Consider the following 23,171-nt stretch of genomic DNA (forward strand, 5'->3'; position numbering starts at 1 on the left):
TTATAGCTGGAACCAAGTCAACTGATTTGTCAGAAAGCTATTTTCCCTCCTGAAAGCACCCTCTTCTTGACCCTGCATTGGGTAGAGTCCATGTAGGTCAGTCTAGTTCTGTTAAGTGCTGAACAAGTCTGTGGGAAGGTATGATCTGCTTCCTTGAGTTAATCATCTAATTATAGTCTACTTACAGGAAGCTGTAGTATCTAAATATTTTAAGGGTTTTCTTCTTGCTTATGAACAAACTTAAACAAGATTCTACTAGAAGAAATGTGCTTACTTTAGAAAACAGCTTTGTTCTACATAATCTCAGAATGAGTCTTTGTTCTAATAAGTAGGACCTATGTAATAACAATAAAATGAGGGAAGATATATTGCATTTCTTAATTTAGGCTTTGTTTTCATTTCAGAAAGGCTAAAGCCTTTCAGAGCATAGCAAACCAAAAAATCACAAAGTAGCTGTACTGGTATAAATCCCAATTAATTGCCAACTCTGATGTATAAAAATGGTGGGGATCAATAAACAAGGTTTTACAATAAAGGTGTTCTAAAAATAATCATTGTAATCACAAAATTTTAACCAAGGGCAGCGTTGCAGTACTTCTGCTCACACTTTTGTGTGGACAAGGAAATGTGCATTGACCAGCAGAGCAGTGGCAGAGTTTGCCTGGTGCAGGTGCAGAGCCCAGTGTGTGCTGGAGTGAACCAGGACCATCTGAAAAGCTCCTTTTTTTTCAGGGGTATCATGTCCAGTAGAGAGATGAATATCTCACTGCTGCTGCCCTCAGCCCTGCTCCATTTGGTCAGTGCTGTTCTGTGTGTCCAGCAGGGAGGTGCAGCCTCTGTGATCACTGCAGATGTGTCAGTACACGTGTGTGGTGTGCTTCCTGTACAACCCAGTTTTAATTTGAAACTTGATTTTATATTGGATTATGTTTTGTAGTCTGCAGTTCGTTAGGAATAGAGTTAGCAGAAGACCTTTTTCCCAGAAGGCCTCTCACTGCAGTTTTGTTTCAAACCTACACTGTTATATTTTGTTTATATGTTTTTCAAGTGCTGACTTAGAATGCATTGTATACTGGGAAGTGCTGGTGTGGATTTGTGGTGTTTGGGGGTTGTTTTTCAAGTACAAGTGTTATTTTAAGTAGGTTGTGATTAAAACCATAGAAAGAAACCCAAACTTTAAAACAATTAAGTTTATTTTAGTTTGCTTTTTGCGTCTGAAAGCTGAGCTTGTACTGTAAGTACTAAAATTAATCTGCCATCAAAATCATATTGTCTAAACATTTGACATATGCCAGAGAGGTGGAGAGGGGAAACAACAAACAAATAAACCATTTGTGCCAAAGAGCTGCTTTTTAAATTAGCAAACAACATTGATGTCTCATCCCAAATAAGAGAGCAGAATCTAATAAAGCCTATGCAGTATTTTCATTTTAATCTGTAAAGTAAAACTGGGGAAACACTCAGCAAAGGTGGAGGTAGCCAAACAGAGAGGTTAAGAATTGCTTGGTCAGGAATGAAATAAATTTGATGAAGGTTTAGAGGCCAGTTGTTAAACCCTGGACTAATAACTCAAGTGGAAGGTTGCAATCTAGGCTCTGTAATGTAATGAAAGTGTACCTGACTGTTGAAGATCATTGATCTAATTAGTAATTGTTCTTCTGAACTGAAATTTGTTTCTCTCTGGGCTCAGTAACATTTTATTGTACTTTAAATTGGCTCAAAAGGAAGATGGAAATCTAAGCAAGCAGGCTGGTCCTTTTAAACCCCCTGAAAAAAACTGATTGCTGGAAGGACCTATGTGCAGCTGATGTGACTTTTCTGAATGCTTCTGTTACTAAACAGTTCTTTATTTCAGTGGCAGAACAAAAGTCCTTCCATGGTTTCATTGCATGGGTTTGAATGAAGGATGGAGGCCCAAAATGCCTGGCTGCTGTGGGCAGTGTGGGGCTGCAACCTGCTGCTCCAGGTGTGTTTCAGGAGATGCACTGTGCTCTTCTGGCTGTACTTGGCTCTTACATTTTGTCTGCCCTGGACCTGTTGGCTAAGCAAGATGATCTGTTGTGGTTTGGATCACAGGTTTGCTCTTGGTCACGTTGGAAATAACTTCCTTCCTAGAACTAATTTGGGAAGGGTAGAGCCTTGTTATGCAAAGGCAGGTAACATGAAAGGTTGAGCTTATTATCTCACAAACCCCCTGTAAATTAATTCTTGCTTTCAGTTTTTTTTATCCTGGCATACCATATGGGGGAAAAGCCACTAAGCTAATTGAGTGAGGATTATCTTTGTTCTAGCTGTAAGCCAGCAGAAATGTCTGTTATTTTTCTGAAAAGGTCTGCTAAGGTAACAGGAGGCCCAGGATTGAAAGGTGTCATCCTGCTCCTGCCTCCCACCCCTGCTGTTTTAAACAGCAGGAACTGCAGTTTCACATTGATCAGTTGAAAAGTCCACCCTAAGAAGTCTGAGAGATCTTTTCCCAGGGATGTCTATTCGAAATTGATGTTTAGAGGGCAGAAAAATCATCTGCCCACCTACAATTCTATTAATAAATAAGAATTGGTGATTAGTTCTTGAGATTTTTTTGTGTGTTGGTGACCAGCTAACAATCTTTTCACAGAAATGTGCAAACAGTAGTTGTTCTGAGCTGAGGTTAACTGACCGGTGAGATTGGACCTTTCAGAGAGCTTGGCAAAGGACAACAGTCTCTGTTCATATTTTTCCATGTCAAACTCAAAACTGGTTTTATACAGGATATCCCTTTTCTGATTATGGGAGCTTGAGCACTGTTTACCAGCCATAGTTATCCCAAGTGTGACTTGTTTGATTTCTTGTAGAATTTCTCATGAGCTTGTGTAAGCAGGGAGCCTTTCTGGCCTCAGAGTGGAATTTTCATTATTTTTATATCGTTCATGATACTCTGAATTCATTCAGGGTTGAGTAATGCAATATCCTCCTTGCCAAGTAGAAGTGCTTCCTATGCAATCTCAGCATTGTGTTCCAAACCCATGCTCAGCTGCAGGTTTTGTGCAATGTGTTTGCAATACCTGTATATTAAACTAGAGCTCTCCAGATATCAATAATTCTGTGTGGTGGCACATGTAGAGTGTTTTAATATTTATTCCTTCGCTGCCTTCTGATGGGGAAAAAAATAAAACCTTTCAACTACATTAACACAAAGCCTGTCTGCATCAGTTGCTCTGCTTTTTAATGAAAACATTGAGTTGAATTTGTCAATGAATTTGTATTCTGGTAACTCTGGCATTTGAGAGACAAAAGTGACACTGCAGCAAATTATCTGACTCAGAGAGAAGGTTTGACTATTCTAGATGCTTCTGACTGTGTGAAAGCCAGACATAGACTTTTATGAAATGCCAACATTCTGACCATCAGAAAGTGGAAGAGTCACTGTTGGCTTCCACACTATATTTTTTCTGCTTTAGAAAGGGAAAGTATATCTTCAGTTCAAATACTGATGTTCCTCATACATAATTGTAAAGCAATGTTCTGATATGTTCCTTTTACTTCCTCAAGAAAATTGTCAGCACAAGTCTACATTAACCACTTACAAAATCCTTCTGTATGTGTATGGAGAAAGTGGTACATAGAAATTAGAAACCAGATTTATAAAATGAGACTTGGGGGAGTTGGCAATTCCTTTTCAGTCTGAAGCCTGCCAATTCAGAGTGATCATTCTGATCAGCACTATATGGAGTTAAATCCCTCTCTGAATGCTTGCATTTGCATTCTTCACTGCAATTTTGAATGCACCTTTCAACTAGTAGAGAATAAATTTGTTCTTTTGTGTGTGTGTGGGCATTGGGATGATTTGTGGTCTTATTTTTCTGCTGTCCCATTTGCTGACTGTAAAAGAATGGAATGTACCAGTGGCTGGTATGATACCAGGAAAAGCTGCAACTCTACTGGCACTACAGTAAATGGGAAGGGAAGGGGCTCTTTCTGTAGTAGAGGTGTGTTCTGGTACATGTTGGCATTGTTGGCTGTGTGGGACTTGGCCTCCAGGCAGTGCTCCTGAGCTGCACAGGCTTTGTCCCCAAGTCCAGGTGAAAAGTTGGGAGCAGTGGTGAAGCCACTGCTGTGTATTTGTACTGCTGCCAGTTTTGTGTGATAAGTTGTGTATTATCTTCCAGATACAATCCTGATAAAAGATATGTCCCTTGTCTCTGTGACACAGTTTAGGGAAAGGGAAAAGAAATAGGGCAAAAGCAATCAAACACCAAACACAGGCACTGTGCTGCTGTGCAGCAAAACTGTGGATGTTGGCATGTTGTGGTTGTAGGGAAAATCTTCTTCTCATGCCTGAAATTAAGATCTAAAGGGGTCTTTTTTGCTCAGACTTTATTTTCAAGTGGCTTGTTTTTCATACTCCAATCCAATGACAGCACTTTCCCATGCATCCAGCAAACTGTGGGACGTTGCTCTTTTGTGTGAGTAAAGTGGATTTCACCTTGAAATAACAAACACCATGGGAATTATTTGTCTGTTTAGGAAAATATATGCTTCTAGGTTTTAGGAGTTTTGTTCAAGGTCTTTAACATCAAATTAGCAAAAATAAAAGGTATATTAAAATCATTAGAGAGAGTGAGTTCCTGCTTTTACGTGAGCTCAATTTTCTCCTGTGCTAAGTCTCCCGAGATCTGTAGACTCTCAGTGCCAAGATAACATTGGCACCATTTTCTTATTGCCATGGTGATCTTCAGCTCTGCTGAATACTCAAGGGAGACTATGGTATTTTAAAGCAAGTAGAATTTTGGTAATTAAAAAGGCTGGAAGGAAGGGTCTTTCTAAATTTTGCCAGCCTGGGTAAATAAGGATAATGAATTATGTCTGAATAGGGAAGTTATTAGTCTGCTTTACTTGATGAGTACAATTAGTCAACTAGAAAGGCTCTGAGGGTCGGAGTGGGGCAGGTGGGGTCTCCAGGGTCCATCAGTGCTCAGGATCCCAGCTGAGATCCTGAGCAGTGGCTGTGCCTGTGCAGAACAAGGCTGTCCTTTGTGGGAGCAGGGCTGGCAGGGCAGAGCCCTGCTCTGGTCTGCACTGGGACTTAAGGGCACCAACACATTCCAGAAGATTTCCAGATTAAGGCTCTTGCTTGGGAGTTGGCCTCCTCCTTGGTAGGCTGTTTTATTAAATGCCAGTTTTACACTTTACTGATGGCAGTGGATTTTTCAGGCTCTCCATCATTCCTCTGTCATGGCCCAGTTTTCATTTCTCTCAGGCTACAGCATGAGTCAGCATTTGGGATTGTTTTATGATACTCTGATATTCCCTCCGCTTTTTTTTTCTCCCTTTCTCTTTTATGACCCTTTCAAGCTCACCAGTCAGTGCTCAGAGGCAGTGTAAGCATGCAGACAGGAAGGGTGGTGAGACACTTGTCACTGATATGTTGGGGTCAAAAAAAAAAAGTTATGAAATCTCTGTACTAGCACAATTCCAGCTCTTTATTTCAGGTCAAATTTAGCCTTCAGCCACAGTAGTTGTTTTTACAAAGCTGTGTATTGTCTTGAATGCTTTTGCAAAAGATACTTTTGGCAATGCAGATAAGCATTTAAAATGAAACCTAATATTTTTGTGTTAAATTTGGATAGTTTGTCAGAAATACAAATTACTGTGTCAATTCTTTTTAACTCACTGAATCCATGTGCCCATTGTTATCTCTTAATACTGCTTGTGATTTGGGGCAGGAGGCATTCTTAAATATTTTTTTCACAATATATGATATTTAGGTTTATTACATTGCAAAGTAGAAAAAGCAAGCTGGATTCTCCTTCTGTGCACAGTTTAGTCATGGCACACCTGAAAGCTGCCCATTGTTCTTATCAAGTGTTAAAAGAGATTCCAGTCCATTTTAGGTGTTAAAAACCAATTTCCTTATCAAGCCAGATTTTAAGGCTTGCTGAAGCAAGCTGCCCTGGTGACTTTAGAAATGCTTACATGTGGTTCTGCAAAACAGAATCAGTGTGCAGTTCCATCTTGATACTGTGAGATTGGGAAGAAAACTTATTTGAAAGATTTGAGATTAAACACGAAATTTGTATTTGGTGTCTAAAGCGTGCATGCATATTTACTGTTTCTCTTACTTGGATGTGTCCTCAAAAGTATCTATATCCAGGGGATGGACTCTTAGCTCCTTCAGTGGTCTCCAGGCTGCAGCTCTGGAACAGCATTGCTGAGGTGGCAGCAAAGGTTTGGCAGCTTTGCACAATCTCCAGCTCAGGCAGCTAATGTAAAAAACTAAAAACTGGTGGTGTTCTGGGGGCAGTAGGAAGGCTGTGCATGTGTGCAGACACCCACCCTGGGTGCACAGACACCCACCCTGATCCCCCAGCTCACCTGGGACCTGCTGCCTCTGCCCACCCTGTGCCAAGGTGGGGAACACCACGGTGCAGTGCAGAGGAGGCAGGTGGGTTTGGACAGCTCTGCATCAGTTCCTGAGGAACCAGAGCAACTCTCCCCAAATGGTCCAGGCTCTAATTAGTGGGCACAGAGCCCTGCCAAGAAATGTATTTCTGGCAGAGCTCCACTTCACTGAGTGGGTCTGGATTTTGCTGATTTTCATTGCTGTCCTCTATATGTGATTGATTTTGTTCAACTGAATGTAATCCCCTGCTCTGTTTGTTTTGTCATATCAGCATATGTAAATTTCATCTTTGATGGGGTAATCTTTACATGGGTTTTTGGAGGGGTTTTTTTTGTGGGATTTCAGTTTTTTGGTGGGTTTATGCATTTTCAAATATTTTAATGGAAGCCTCCATTTAGGTAAATTAGAAGCTTGCCAGCATTTTTAGTTATTTGGATTGGGTTTTTATTATTTAAAAACCACAGTCTAACCATGCTCTAAATTCACCTTCTTTTAAAAAGGATAAACCTATTACGTGCCTGGCTCTGAGCAAGGATTACAGGAAATAAACAAGCCTAAGTCTCTATCTAGTTATTTTTAGCTTAACTATACTACTTTTCTTCTTATTTCAGTTCAAGATGAGATGAGAACTGCAAATAGCCTAAATTAGTCTGTAGCATTTATATCTTGTTAAGTTTCCTGCTTTGGAAAATATGCAGGAAAATGATTATACGTGGTATTCATCTAGAGGCTGATGAGTTTGTTATAATTATGAAGGTAGATGTAATGAGATGAAAACATCTTTCTTTAGGCTCTCTGAGGAATTCCTTCTCTCCATATTGCTGTTGGGTTAACTGTTTTCTAGCCAAAGTGTTCCTCAGCACTCACTTCTCATGTTTTGGGGTTTCCTCAGTTCCTGCTTAGGAAATTGATTGATTGGCAGCTCTGCCATTAGCATTTATAGGTGATAACTAATTAAATTCTGCATGCACATGAGTGGATAATAAAGACCCCTTTGCATCTCATTTATTAACACAAATCTCCAGTGTAATTAGCATTTTACCATTATTTAGCCTGCTTAATAACTCTTTGTTGAGTAATTTTCTAGTTCCTTCCAAAAGTCACTGAGATATAAGTGTAGCTAAGTCTTGTACAAAGTTATAATATAAAGTTTGAGGTTTGGTTTATGCGTCCTTTTATCTTTTGGGGGGAAAAAAAATTGGGTTTTTTCAGCTCAGTGTTTTTCAAATAACTTGATAATTCCTAAACTGTGTTCAAATATTTGATAGGCATCATGAAGCACTTAGGTGAGGAGACTGGAAGATGTGTATGGATTCAGTTTATTGTTTCCTTTACAGGGAATAGTGTCAGCAAGGAGCTAATGAGAATGGGACTATGAATAGCTACTGTTTGAGGAGTGCTGAGTTTGCTTAATATCACTGTCAGAGCAGATTAGAAATTGCTTTGTTTATTTTGTTGTTTTGATCATGACAATTCTTGTTTGTGTAAACAATTCTTGTTTGGTGGTAATTTATTTTTTCTAGGCTGTGTCCAAAGTCCTCCTTTCCCCAAAGGATTCTACCTGAACGTTTTTGCCTTATGCTTTTATTTATGTGTTAGTAAAGTGTATGTGTATATTTACATGGAATTGTCCAAACAGAATCTTTGCAAATTCTTATGTTTGAGAACTGGGTATGATACCCCTATTTTCATGTGAGGAGAGCTCTGGACAAATTAAACTGAGATTGGCAAAAAATTTCCCTTCAGTAATTGATAAACTTGTAGCATTTTTAGAACATGATTTCTCTGTGTGTGTGTGTGTGTATATATATATGTCTAGAAATGCCTGCTGTTACTGTAACTTGACAAAGGTTTAGTTGATTTTAATGTGGCAATACCAATTTCTAAGGAATGCAGGGGCTGGGTGTATCTTTCTGTTATTCTTTTCTTCATTTGTTCTGCACCTGTAGAAGTGGCAATTTTTGGAGAGTCATACACTGAATGTTTTGGTGGGAACTTTTATGACAGCTGGAGTTTCACTCATGATTGCAGTTTATTCACATATATCCTTCCAGATCTCTTGTAAGGTGGAGGTAGTCAAGATTTCAACATAAGAAACTGCACAAAATCTTTCTTTACAAGAAGTTGTCTTTTCCCTTAACTGTAATCCCAGACTCTGCTGTCAGTTTTCTAAAGCTTCACATAAATTTGACCGAAAATATATTTTTTTTAGCTACGTAGATTTTTTTTTTTTAATATTTAGATGTGTAGATATTTAGTCATTATTCACCTTTTGTTCTCATAGTAGTGCCCAGCCACGTATTGTACCACACACAGCCCTTCTGGCACAGAAGTCATGTTTACATTCTTGTCAGCAAGTTGAGATCAACACCTGATCCAAATGTTTAATAAAGATATTGTCAGAAGGAAAGCAGATCTCTAAAGAGAGACTAGTCTGATGTCCTGGTGAGTTTTTAACATGCTCTATATAAGACAGCCATTCCTGGGCTAGACCAATTCCTAACTAAAGGTAAATGAAAACCTTTTGGTGCCCAATTTAAACACAAGGGTTCCCAGTGTACCTCAGGCTAGAAATTGGTCTAAGTAAAGATATAAACAATGTCTACCTTTCTTGGTTTCTTGATTTTTTTCCCACATCCATTTTCCTTAATCCTTGAGTCTCCCTTGATGTGATGATATGCTATAGAAAAAGGGAGAGGGTAGTTTTTCTGCAGTGACTAAAGCAGCAAATGTGGATTTGCTTTCCAGTCATAGAGTGAATGTCCACTCAGGCTGGGACAGTGCACATTTACAGTGGGTGGATGTCCACTCAGGCTGGGGGAGTGCACATTCACAGTGGGTGGATGTCCTCTCAGGCTGGGGGAGTGCATTTACAGTGGGTGGATGTCCACTCAGGCTGGGGGAGTGCATTTACAGTGGGTGGATGTCCTCTCAGGCTGGGACAGTGCACATTTACAGTGGGTGAATGTCCACTCAGGCTGGGGGAGTGCACATTTACAGTGGGTGGATGTCCACTCAGGCTGGGACAGTGCACATTTACAGTGGGTGGATGTCCACTCAGGCTGGGGGAGTGCACATTTACAGTGGGTGAATGTCCTCTCAGGCTGGGACAGTGCACATTTACAGTGGGTGAATGTCCACTCAGGCTGGGACAGTGCACATTTACAGTGGGTGGATGTCCACTCAGGCTGGGGCAGTGCACATTTACAGTGGGTGAATGTCCACTCAGGCTGGGGCAGTGCACATTTACAGTGGGTGGATGTCCACTCAGGCTGGGGCAGTGCACATTCACAGTGGGTGGATGTCCACTCAGGCTGGGGGAGTGCACATTTACAGTGGGTGAAGGCTTTGTCAGACAGCTCAGAGCCCCCTTGCAGTTTAGGATGTGAGTGACTTTGCAGTGGTGGAGGCAGGCTCAGCTGTTGTCAGTTCTTACCGAGCTCTGGGGAAATGCACAGCGAAAAAAGCCATGCAGCATCAACAGTTATGAACTAGATTCTTGCTTTCATCTTTGCAATCCTTGAAAACAGAAGTAATTGCCAATAGGATTGGGGTGGATGCAGCTGTGAGAGTAACTTGGGGCAGGGCTGCCCCTCTCCCTCAGGTTTTTGTAGTAGGCAGTAGCTGGGTGGTTTGATTTCTCTCATTTTCAGTTATTACAGCTGCTTTCTGCCTGTGTATCTTAGGGGTTTTTATCTTGAATGGTGTTTTCTTACAGGCTTTGGGTTTTGGCTGCAAATACTCAAGATCTAGGAAGGAGATGTGGGCAAGTGTGCGTGTGCTGATTGTATTCTGCCTCATGGACTCACTCATGTTTCTTTAAGTGCAAGAGTGACTTACATACTGCATTCTGCCTTGGTCTGTATGAGACTTATTCAGGAGCTGTTATTTGTTACTTCACAGATGCCTTTGGTGTAACCTTCCTCTCCCATAGTGCGTTAAACTCCTCAGCTAATTTCTTTAAATTCTTTTGTCACTGAAGACTGTGCATTTGTATAAGTGACAGAACATCGAGAACTTATTTTCAAAATGTGTAAGCATCCAAAGCTCACTGGTGTGATTGTATTTTGAGTGTTGGTGCAAAAGAAAAAAAAAAGGAAAACAATAATAAAAAAATTGGAGGCTGCTAAGGCTCCTGTACTGCAAAAAAAGAAAAGTTTTTAAAATGCTTTTGGATCAGATTATAATATAATAATTATAAAAATATAGATTATAGATAATGTAATAGATATTATAGATTTATAGATTATAATATAATAATAGATTAATATGCTTTTAGATTTTTCTGCAATTAATGCAGAAAAAGTTACTCATTTTCTGCATTTTATATGGTAGAGGCTGAGTCCTACTTTTCTCTGGTGATTTGTTTTTGGAAGCTCTGGTTTATTCAAAATTTCACAATGATACACAGATATATCTTGTAGATGTGTAACTTTGGTCTTCTCATCATTGTTCAGTTTTGTCCTGCCTATATATTTTAAGGTGTTCTGGTGACAAAAGTCCTTGGAATGTTAAATAATTCTTAAATTAACTACGTCTTGTGAGAACTTGGTTCTGTGAAGCTCCCAATTTGTGCTGATAGCCGGCTGCGCAACTTTTGCTTCCACGCGCTTTTATTTTGATCTTGAAATTTAGCATTTGCTACCATGGATGTTTTGTGAGAACTTTGAAGGGCTCCTTGAAATCAATAGATGCTTTGAAGACCAGGCCATTTGCACCACCAGTAAGGATGAAAACTTGGTGGTGGAGCTCTCCTGTGGCTGCCAAAGTGACCTTGGTCGGTGGGAAGATGACGGAGTGCCGTGCCGGCCGCGCCTGACAGCAGCGCGATAGCGGCGCGCCTGACAAATCGCTCACATTAAAATGGGGGGCACTTTCGGCAGCACCAGCGTCCCAATCCATCAGTCCTGATTACTACACAAACGTCAGCCGTGGCACAGAGCACATTTGTCAGGGGGAGTAAAAAGCAGTTGTTAGTAGGAGCACTCCCTGTCACGGTAATGGACTGAGGCTCGCCGCGGTGACTCGCGGCAACCGGCGCGTTTGCAAATGGCCTGAGCTGGACGTGGAGAAAACACTTTATTTACACTGTACAGTGGGGTAATTAAACAGGCAGGATTGGAAACTACAGAAAACACTTTATTTACACTGTACAGTGGGAAAATTAAATAGGCAGGATTGGAAACTTTACATAGGGATGATTGAAAAGTTTCTTGATTGCTCAATGCGGTGGAGTCTACATACAACCAAGGCCAAAAAAACATCAATCCCTATGAAATATTATATGGCAGAACTTTCCTGCTACAGCAATGGGGGGGATCTTCACCTACAATCCTTTGTGTTAATGAAGTTGCACTTTGTCTAATTAGTTTTTATTTTATTTATATGTACTTTATGGATATTGTTGCTTGCCTGCTTCATCCACTTTGCATGTGCTTGATGGATTTGCATACTCATCACAGAATGCAAATAGGATCATCCATTTGCACATGGTGTGTATGGATAAGGGTTTTCATTAAATTATCTGTCTGGTACAACCATCAGTAGTGTGCCAAAAAGTGAGAGACTGCCTTCATTCAAATGGCAAGAGTGGAAGTTTAGGCTCACATGATCTTTGTTACTCTAAGCCTGTATGTGTGTCTGCTTTTTCAGGCTTTCCTATTTATTTCCTCAGGAGACAGGGCAATACTGAATGTGTCAGAGTTCAGTGCTCAAAATCAATAAGTTGAAGGGGACAAGCTCTTTTTTCAATATACTCTTGTTTTGAACAAATACTAGTAGAATCATAAAAATTTACACACTTAGTTTTGTACATAACTTTGTTGTTTATTTGAAAAGAACTGCGTTTTCTTGCAGGTCTCATTTTTTTTGTTTGGAAAATCACTGGTCCTTTACCTTGTCAGTGCACTTTTTGTAGAGGCTGCCTGAAAGTATTGAAACAATGGACACTGTCACTCTCCAAGTCCTCTTTAGGTTTTGGTGAGAAGTACTGCTTGCGTATCTTCAGAATTTCATGCTGTGCTCAAAATATTCCATAAAGAATTATTAAACCAGGCAGAGAGAAAATTCATGAGACATTCCAACCATCAAGAATATTCTCTAAACCATTTGCATGCTTATTCTTAGTCACACTGTATTAGTTTGCTATTTCTCTTAGCAGTGTAAGTTTATACTGTATTAACCTGGTGAATTAAGGAACTTAATAATGCTTGCTCTTCCTTGTAGAGGTTGACCTCTCTGATAAGATGACAGGAAGCTATTGCTTCAAGGGGATAAAGAAAGAAATACTTTGTTTATCTGTATTTTAAAATATATGCATAGGAAAGAATTCTCTCAGTAAACTTAAAGCTGAGTGACAATTTTGCTCCATACCATTCTTGTTCAACCTTTACAGTGCATTTTGTTAAAGAAACAGCCAGAGGAGGCAAAGAGATCTTCAGACATGACAATTGCTTGAAGTGGTGTTTGCAGTGATGGAAAAGACAGCAGTTCCCCTAGGAAGGAAAAACAACCTTACAGTTATTTTATTTTCTGTATGTACACATCTGAACAGCTGTAGAGGAGCTTGAGTTGGGAATCATCGCTTTTGTTGATGTTTGCTTTGGCTTTTATTTATCTCTGTCTGTCTTCAAAAACAGCTGCTAACTTGCCAGTATTTGAGTTTTGGTTTGTTTATTTTAATGGGATAATATGGAACTTTTTACTTCCCTCCCCCCCACCCCCACCATGAAATAAAAGACAATTTTCTGGACAAAGGAAAATTAAATTTTACTTGATGAATACTGACTTCTTAAATATTTTTCTCATCGTTCCTTTGCTGTGGAATCATGGAACAGCTGTGTCCCTGAGGCAGAGCATTGCCAGCAGGTCCGGGAGGCGATCCTGCCCCTCTCCTCAGCCCTGCTGAGACCTCACTTGGGATATTTTGTCCACCTTCATGTTGCCCAGTACAAGAGAGACCTGGAGCTCCTGGAGCAGGTCCAGCAGGAGATTTCCAAGGTGATTAATGGAGTGGAGCATCTGGGTTATGAAGAGAGGCTGTGAGAGTTGGGTATGGCCAGGGGAAGAGACAAGCCACGGGACCTCATCCCTGTCAGTGTGTGCAGGGAGGCATTTGGATCTGGGTGAGCAAACTATCACCTAAGAAGACTTAGATGCCTCTTTTTTGTTTTTTGATTTCAAAAATTTACATCTCAAGAAATGACAGATGTTTCAAATGTGAAAGTGAGAGGGTTGTTTGGCTTTGGTTTTGTTTGACATTTGATACACCAAAGAGAAATAAGGAATAATAAATAAGAGAGTTCAGCACAGGCCTCTCTCTACGTGAGCATTAGCAAACCGGGGTGATGGAAGTTTTTGCAGATGTGGTGTATTTTGTTGGATTTGTAAACATCTATGTAGCCATATAAAAAAATCCATTTTTTCTGAACTGTTGAAAACCACAATGGCTAAGTTAAACATTAATTATATTATACATTGGTTACCAATGAGGAGCTTTGGTACTAAAGTCTTTTGATTCCCAGTTTAAACATTAGGGTTCACAGTTTGCCTTTGCTAAGAGCTGAGTCTAAGGTGAGTTGCTGCCCGCAGGGATGGCTTCACTGAGAGACCACAGTGCAGCCAGAGGGCTTCAGAGTGACTCATCTGAGACTGGGGATTCTGAAATGACACTCTTAATCCCTATGGATAAGATACTTGACAGAGCAGTTTACATATTCCCTCCTAGTAATCTGAAAAGTAGCCGTGACACCGGCTCCGGAGGGAGCTGCTTGGCAGCTTTCCCTGTGAGAGAGAGAGAGAGAGAGAGAAGGTGCTGCAATTAGAGACAATAGCATGTGGAGCAGGAATACGGAGGAAAAGGCTGGATTTTATTAAATTCCATGTTTTCATCAATAGCTAAGCAACAACCCCCATGTAACACGGTGAATTAATTGTGGGGAATATTTGTTGTTCTGCCACACGCTCGCTGTGTAAATACTGCTACCAGCAGTACAGGCAGCTCTGTGTTGTGTTCAACATTGCTGTGAAATACAGCTGTGTGAAAAGGGCACAGGAAAATTTCTGCTCCTTTTATTTCTCTCCTTGATTATTTTCCTTTCTCTTTGAAGAGGAGAAAATGAGCTTGAGGCTCCTTGCTTTTCAAGCGTGTGCACCACATGTAGTTGTTCCACGTACCAAATCTCTGTTTTGAAGGGTTTGGGGGTTTTTGTTTGATTGCTTTGTGTTTTTTTGTTTTGGATTTTTTTGGGGGGAATTTATTTTTACTTTATGTGGGCTACAGTGTCCAAAGGTTTTTGTAAATAATGGTTTTCCTGACATCAGTCCTAAAAATTCAGCATGATTCATGACAAAAACTGGAAATTATTTTTATGGTAGGAAAATAGGAATTACTTATTAGCTACTTTAGCATTAAAATATAATTGAGATTGGAGGGCTGTTAAAGCTCTGATAGGGGTGTCATTCCATGTTTGCTGAACTGCTGTTTGGTTTTTGTGGTTTTGGGGTCTTTTTCTGATTTTTAAATATCAAGTTCAGTTTCTAAAGTAGCATCTGCAGGGCAGGCGGTGTACTTTTATGCTCATTTCAGTTCTCAGACTTTATAATGCTACCCAAAGGCATGCTGTGCTAGCCTAGAAATTCACTTTTTCTGTCTTGTTGTGTCTGAATATCTAGGTGAACCAATAATAGCCTGAAAGTACATCCAAGGTGAGCTTAGGGTTAGTAAGATAATGGTGTCTTTGCATTTCACTTGAAAAATTTTCATTTGTGAATTAAGCACATAAATAGCAGCTGGGATGTTTTATAGCAGGAGTTATGTTTGCTGGGAATGGGCAGACTGGGAGTGCAGCACAGTAGGAGCTTTACATCTGCTGCTGTCTTCTCTGTGCAATAAGAAATGGGGCTCCCATCTTTCAGAGCAAGTGTCAGGTCCTAAACTTTGAAAGTAGCTCTCAAATTAGGCTTCTCTAGTGAAAAATAAATATAATTGAGTGCCTGATTCTGTGTGTGCATGTTCTGAATGCAGAGAGCATTATTTGCACAGTGCTAAGTACAAATGGAGACTGACAGGTTTTCTCTGTGTCCCCATGATGGTAACCAGGGGCTGAGTTAGAATATATGGCAAACCACACTCAGACTTTGAAGCCTGCACTTGGGGGATAACATGGCTTGCATCATCTCTCTTATTTGTGTGTTAAGAATTGACTTCACTTTTCAGTCAGTCCCTTTTTGGCTCCTTGAGAAAACAGAGAAGGTCATGTATGTGAAATGTTGGTGGAATTGTCTCAGTTCCCTTCCACACCTTAAATTCAGTTTATGGGATTTCTCATCCAGGCCCAGGCTGCTATTTGACCATCACAAGGACTTCCTAAAATTGTGACAAGCAGTATAATGCAAAATAAGGACCCCTTAATACTGTTCTCTAAGTGTAGCTACAGGTATGGAAGGAAGATTTGTAACTAATATTCCAGGAATGATGCTGTCTGTGGCTTTTGGAAGGATTCATTCCTCTTGGTCTGTTTGCAAACAGTTTTAAAAAGGTGGCACATCATCTGTTTTCCTGTCACTTCAAAATAAGTTTGAGAGGTGCAGGGGAGAAGGGATTGCTTCCCTTTTTATCACATGTATTTATTAAGACTATGGCTTCTCTAGCAAGTCTCATTTTTCTTCATGTTTTTCTGAAACACTTTTTTTATGCTTTTCAGCTGGAAATCTTCACTGTAAGAACTGTCATAAATAATATTTTTACAATAATCTAGTATTGATAGAGTAGTTTTTAAATGTAGTGTAGCTTTGTGGTCGAAGTGATTGAAACATAACAGCTGAATTTTATCGCCTTTGAGTTAGGTGAGATGTTTACTTGTTGATTTACTGGGTGATTTCTGCAAGACTTAGTGACAGTTCTTAAAAACCTGCAAAACAAAACTATGTAGCACTGTCTCTTAGGATAACCAGCTCTCAGGATTATGGTCCTGAGGGATAAAAACCCTTAAAGTACTTTTCAGGGGTGACTTGTTAGTCCTCCATCAGGCCAGGCATCCTTCCTTTGTCTTTTCATGGTAAAGGTTAATTTCATCTGCTACATCATGCTGAAATCCTTTCCAAAAGTGCCAAATCCCTTTTAGCCAAAGAAACAAATTTGAATTTGTTCTTAATTCACTCATTACAAATTTTTGTTGACTGTTCTTTATCTTCATTTCTTATCTTCACAAACCTCATGTTTGGCAATTGGTTCCATGTCATTTGATATCAGAGTTAATAATTAATTTCTTTTTCCTCCCCTTCTCCTCACTTTGCAAGGCAGGTATTGCTTGTGTTCCTCAGGGATGCTTCACCTCTCCAAGTGTTCTGAGATAATCACAAATTGGTTAGAGATTTATATTTTTTTTTGGTTGTTTTCTCAAATATTTTCTCAAAAGACATAGGCTCAACTTTTGATATTATGGATGTGAAGAATCTGTGATGCCTAAATATTCTTTTATCATTGATTTTTTAAAAATTGTACACAGTTTTTCTTTTAATTGTAAGTTCTCCTTATAATACAGTGCCTTTTTGAAGATAAAAGCAAATTCTCTGTTAAGAATTCATCCAGTTTTAGCACAACTTTGCTTCCTTTTTTTTCTTCCTTATACTTAAGGGGATTTTTTTTTTATTTTTCCTCTTCCTTACAGTTTCTGACTCATGTTGTGCTTTACATTTCTAATGATCAGGAATAAAAGTACAATGTATAATCTTATTCTGTTATTAACAGAATTAGCATAAAAAAACCCCACAAAGAAGTCATGAAAAAATTAATATAGATGTTGTCAAGATTGAAATGAAAAGCGTTGCTAACAATTAGAGTTCATAACACACAGCATGAATGTAGCAATTGTTCTGTTATGGCAGCTGACTCGATTTGATGTATATACAATTAAAACCCTGAAGAACTAATTTTTAAACATTCTTCACATATGTGAAATACTTTGCTATCCACAGGGCTTTTGTTTGGACTTGCTAAAAAGCTCTCACATATAGTAAAAGAGCTTTAATGGAAAGAAATAAAATGCAGAAAATTGTACTTTTTTTTGCCAAGTGCCGAACGTGCGCATTTAATCCTCTTGTGATTAAAACACTTAAAGGTGCACTTACCTTCCTGTGTGAGTATTCCCATTCTCTGAAATGAGGCTGCTTGTGCTTAAAACCTTTAGCAAGGCCATATGAAAGAACAGGTTTTGTGCATTGTTAACTAAATAGTGCTGATGACTATATTAAAATGAACATGCATACAATATCTTTGACTCTATGCCCTTATTGCTCCCATTTTTCAAATTTGAAATATGAAAAGGAAGGCAAAGCTATCTGCAGCATTTAGAGTAGAGGAAAGAAAAGAAGCCTCTCATAAATATCATTACTTCAGTTGCATTTTTCCACCCAACTGGGTAATTCTGAAACTCCAACTCATACAAAGGAGAAGAGTAAAAAAAGAAATTACACTTGATCTCTTGTGCCAGCCATACCATAGTAGTTTTAAGGTTGTATTTTATGCACGTGTACTGGCTGTTTTTTAAACCTTATATTTGTAATAACTTTTCCATTCAGCTTCAGTGAAGTGTTTCAAGGCTCCGTTACCTGCCATGCTCTACCTATTACGAGTTGAAGGTTTTAATCCTTTTTTAGCTGTTTTTGTAAATGTATTGCCACTGTATACTTGCTGAGTTCCAGGTAGGCTTTGAGACAGAATTTTTGTTACGTACTGAATAATCATAAGTTGTCATCACATCCTATCAGAATAATATGTAGTATTGATTCTTTACATAATCTTCCAGAATTTTTACAAGGGAAGAGTAAATCTACCTCTACTTAGTATTGGTGGCATAGTTAGATTTCTTTTAAATCTGTGCCCTGAGTTCTTAATATGTTTTTTTAGGTCTGAGAGTTGTTATTAATTATTATGGAAGTATAGCAGTCCATGTCAAAGTTTATAAATCCAGTCTCCACACGTGCACTCTCCTGAAAAAAATTTACACATAGGAATATGTTGGTAATTTCCATCTGATTTTTCCCTTAATAATATTTGGAGTTGATAGTGTTTGAAAAATATTTAGTCTAAGTCTTGAGGTGTCAGTGGCAAGAGAAGGCTCTAAGGAGATTAGGCCAGCATTTTATCATGTGGGTATGAACATTGGAATTTTCTGTCCTTGTCTAATTGTTGCTTTTATTATGTGCTCTGAAGTTTTGCCCCAGCCAAGCCAACAATGCTGTCTGATGCCACATGGTGAGCTAAAGGACTGAGCTGGGGAGGTCGTTGGCTGGTTCTAAAGTAATTTCTAGTAAGTTGTGGCTTCATAGTAGCCAGTTAATTATATGTGTGGGTTAAAGATCACAGCATTAGCTTGAAAATGTTAATATCACTCTAACAAGTTGCTTCGTGACTATTCTTTTTAAGGAAGACAAACTCTTAAGTTTAAATATGCAATAAAGGTGCACAGACAGTAAAACTGGGGTTATGCTTGTGCTTCCTTTCCTTGTGCTGCTCTAGTCACACTTGGGAACCTTTTGGGTCTTTTCCTCATTCTGCAACCTGAATTGTAGAAACATGTCCTTATCTAGGTATTCCGATATCCAGCAGCTTGTGGCTAATAGTTTAACCATGTTTTATCCCATGTTTTTATCCAAAGCCTTAATCATTTTCCATCATGGTTTTGGTTAGGGCATGGAAGTAGATGATCTTTGAGTCCCTTCCAGCCCAAACCATTCTGTAGCTGTGAAAAGAGGTTCTTCCACTTTTTGATGCTGATCTCGTTTCTGTGAACATAGCATGTCAGGAAAGGGCAGGGCAAGGAAAAAGGGCTTCACTCTCTTAAAACAGGTTTGCTCCCTTACTTTTTGGTGTCAAGAATCAGAAATTCTTGCATGCCTAACAAGACTCAACTAGGTGAAAGAAAAGCACGACTTTTGTACTAAGATTTCCATCCCAGATGATACCACCCTAAACAGGATACAGTTCACAGAAGTACAGAAATGACCACAAAATTCCATACACGTCTGTAAATCTTCTTCCTCTTTCAAGCCTACAACAACTATTCAGTGGGGAAGTAACTTGCCATGCCTAGTGAATTTTATAATCATTGTGTCATTTGGAAGAGCTCAAATGTCACTGTAAGGAAATAAACAGGAAGAGGTACTACAGAGAAGCAGTATGGAATGGAAATGGGCTAAGAGGATATAAATGTAATTAGCGAAACACATTTTCATGACTAGTAAAATTAGCACCCATTTATACATGTTATACACTTGAACCCTTGTTGACACCTGAGGCTGGGAAAATATATCTGCTAATCAAAACATGTAATTATATCCTATGAAGCTGAAGTAACGCACCGAATCCTTGCTCTTCGTGGTGTTAATGATTTGTGAAACTCATTTACCCAATCACCTCGGTTTGTCCTTTCTTGCTGTATTTCTGGTCCCCAAAATAGTGAGGTCAGGGACATTATAAAGCAATTAAATACTAGATCTATGGAAGAGTGAGCATTGTGTAAATTGTTAGATGGTATTGATATTAGAGAAGGTGCTCTCAATAGTGGGGAAAAATTCCCTGGTTATAAAATAAGGAAAGCAAGATGAGTTATTAACTTGCTGGAGAGCTAAATTTCCTGTGGAGCTGTAATGTAGTAGGATGGTTGGTAACTTGTAATTTCCCACTGGCATGACCTTACTTTGCTGTCTTCAGAGCCCATATCTACATCTAATTGAAGAACATTAAGGTCTGACACAAACATAAAGGGGAAAAAAGTAAAAATGATTGGGTTTTGAAGTGGTTCGGGCCTACACAGGAGAAGTTCTGAGGAAAAATAGGATATAAAAAACATTTACTACATTTACATCATGATATAACAGCAAATGAATTTATTTTGGTTTACAGTCCAATTCTAAAGAAGCACTGTAGAGATGTGAGAGATGAACCAACTTAATGTAGAAGAACAATTGATTTATTCTGGCAGTAGTGAAGTGTTGGTTCAGTGAAAGGGATGCTGCCATAGCCATAGACAAGTTCTCTTGCAGCTTTTGGTTTATGTGGGTAGGTAGCAAAAGTGAGAACTGGGAGGGGAGAAGGGGGTAAAGAGGGTTTAGATAGAGGTTTTTGTTGATGAAAAGTACAACCAGAAATTAACTTATTCACAATAGCATAAAAATCATCTTTAGCTCATGCAGTTCAACAAAATCTCTGGGCTAGTTAAACTGTAAAGATTATTGTAAAAGAGAGACATGCTTCTGCTATAGCATGGATGTTATCCATCTTGATTAAGCAGCTCTGACAGGTACTTTTAAATAACCAGTCCTAAATACTCCTTTAACCACTTTGGGTTTCTGTGTCTGGCTGTCTTAGATGAACCAAAGAAGAAGAGTTTTTCTAACAATGCTGCTTTACCATTCTTCACTTGCACCAGTTTTGCTGACATTCAGTGGGAATATTTACTTTCTATGAAAGGCAAGATAATTAAATTTTAAAAACTGAATAAACATAGTATCCATAAGGTTTATTAATCATGAGTTTCTGTGAAGAACAGTGTAGTATAAAAGTGAATTAACTAGTACAGATTTATTAGTGTATTTAATATTAAGAGATTTCTTAGAAAACTGGCAATGAGCAGAAAATTTACTGTTTCTAATATTTGAAGGTAAATTAATTCAATGTATCATGGTTCTGTTGATATAATCTTCCTTTGTTACCCTAATTTCATGTAAGGGAAACTGTGGCAATATTTGCATGTTGTATTTGCTGTATGCAGGGTAGTAACTGTCCTGAACTTCCCACCAAAAGCATTGATCTCATAGTTTTAAATGAAGACTCATGGAACACCATAGATGTTTTGAAAAAACACACAGTTTAGGTCAAAAAAAATTATTTTAGAAAACCTTCTGTGCCTTACCTTGAGGTAAGATTGGAGAGTCTAAATAAGTTATGAAATAAATAGAACTGGTATGGCAATATGTAATTCTGCATTGAATCTGTGCAAAAGACATCTAATCCAGGAATGTTCTGTTAATTACTATTGTAATTAACAGAACATTCCTTCTGGAATTGTTTTGGGTGTACTTTCAGTTTGTTCTATTTGTGATGGAATATCTGGCAAATCCTCTAAGTAGTAACATTTACAGTACAAGTTATTTCAATGTTGAGACTATTTTGGTTCTCCATTTAAAGTCCTTAGGTGTGATTTTTGAGTATAAATTTATAACTTGTTGTCCTGTACACACTGTTTACCTCAAACCAGTGATGTGTACAGGAATCTGATTACCTGTGCAAGGAGTGGGCTGCTTGGACATGCAGAATCCAGGAGCAATGCCAGAGGAATCAGGTGAAAAGTCGTGGAAGCTGAGTCACAGACCTTGAGCTCTCTTCAGAGTCAATTGTTGCCTGGGCTGCGCTGCTCACACCTTAACACAGAAAGGGTTGTTCATGCTTAGTGACATTTAAATTTAACATTTTTCCTTGCTTTATCCATTTATATTACCCAGTCATGCAAGAACTTATTTTTTAGGGAGGTTGTTTTCGCGCTCTGTTCTGAAGATTAAAAGAGCAAAGTGTCCAACACCCAGCCTTAATCTGCTCAGCCCATGTTGTGCTTAGTGAAGCCATGCTGCAATTAAGTGCCTGATTTTCCTCCTGGAGTCAGCAGAGAGTGGTAGATGCTTTTAGATATTTTCCAGAGGAAGACCATTCTGTCATGAATTCGCTCATTTAAGTTAGGTGGACAAGACCTCCCTCTGAAGACATCTCAGGAGTGCTTATTTCTCTCTTCTGACTGCAGAGAATAGGTTTGGCTTCTCTGTAAAGAATCTGGCCGTGGTCCAAGTGCCTAATTCAGGTAAAGATCCCACCTGTATGGGTTTTTAATGCATGCTGGGCATGTTGACCAGCAAGTAACAGCTTAAAAAGGTTTTCTCAGTGTTAGATGGTGAAAGGAAAGGTCATAAAGATGAACTTGGAGATATTTGCTTGTGAAAGGGCTGAGGCATTGCTCACTGGAGCCTTCCAGAGTGATGTTTCACCTTGTAGTTGTCCCTTTTGTGAAGTGTTGCTGTCTGTATGATTTGCCTGATGGCCTCTGTGTACCAGATGATATCTAGGGTTTGTCATGACTGACAGTTAGGGTTTGATATGTGGCCGTTTTAGAAGTTCCAAATGCTTGTGATGGGGTAAGACCACCAAGTAATTGGGAAGGACTAGTGAAGATGTCAGCTTGCCCTTGGCTGTGTGATCAGTGTTTGTGTGAGTTGTACCATGATACCCTCCTTGGTGAAATTCTTACATGCAGAAGTGAGCTAGTGAATTTGTAACTTCCCCTATGAAACAAAGGTTCTGCTGTGTTGTAGTTCCAAGCTCTGTTTGCTGTCTCCTTCAGAAGAGTGCTGGCTTTACAGCTCAGTGCTTCTCCATGTTGGAACGGGGTCAGCAGCTGTATGGATTTTCTCAGTGATAAACATAACTGTGTCCAGGAAAGAGCCAGGTTTAAATTCTAGTTTCAAAAACGTGCCTTTGCTCCCAGATGATTGAATACAGCCCTTGGCCACGGGTGACTGGTGGCATGTTTAGTGTCTCAAGTTAATGACCCAACCTGCATCAGAGGTGTTGTGATAAAAGCAGTGACAACTGGGGGATCACTGCTGGGCTGAGGCACAGTCTGTCCACTTTGAGAAAACAGCGACCCTTCACTTGACTCATCTCTTCCTGCCTTTGTGTCATCTTCTCTGATTTGGCAGATATTACACAAATTGAAAGCAGAAAATTTATTTTTTCCGACTG

General features: G+C 39.2%; 1 protein-coding gene across 13 annotated transcripts in view; it reads left to right on the forward strand.

Annotated features, from left to right (window-relative positions):
- TENM2 (teneurin transmembrane protein 2) overlaps positions 1–23,171 on the forward strand; it is a 612,765-nt gene that overhangs the window by 289,536 nt on the left and 300,058 nt on the right. For 3 of the 13 annotated variants that reach the window (XM_059860589.1, XM_059860594.1, XM_059860595.1), the window contains exon 1: positions 21,980–22,233. The exons of 8 other annotated variants lie outside the window; for them this stretch is intronic. The gene's annotated coding sequence lies outside the window, so the exon portion shown is untranslated. Of the gene's footprint in view, positions 1–21,978; positions 22,234–23,171 lie in introns of those variants that run through there. 2 more of the 13 variants (XM_059860587.1, XM_059860591.1) reach the window with 1 other exon arrangement.

This window comes from Haemorhous mexicanus, chromosome 15, assembly GCF_027477595.1.
Source record: "Haemorhous mexicanus isolate bHaeMex1 chromosome 15, bHaeMex1.pri, whole genome shotgun sequence".
NCBI classification, from domain to species: Eukaryota; Metazoa; Chordata; class Aves; order Passeriformes; family Fringillidae; genus Haemorhous; species Haemorhous mexicanus.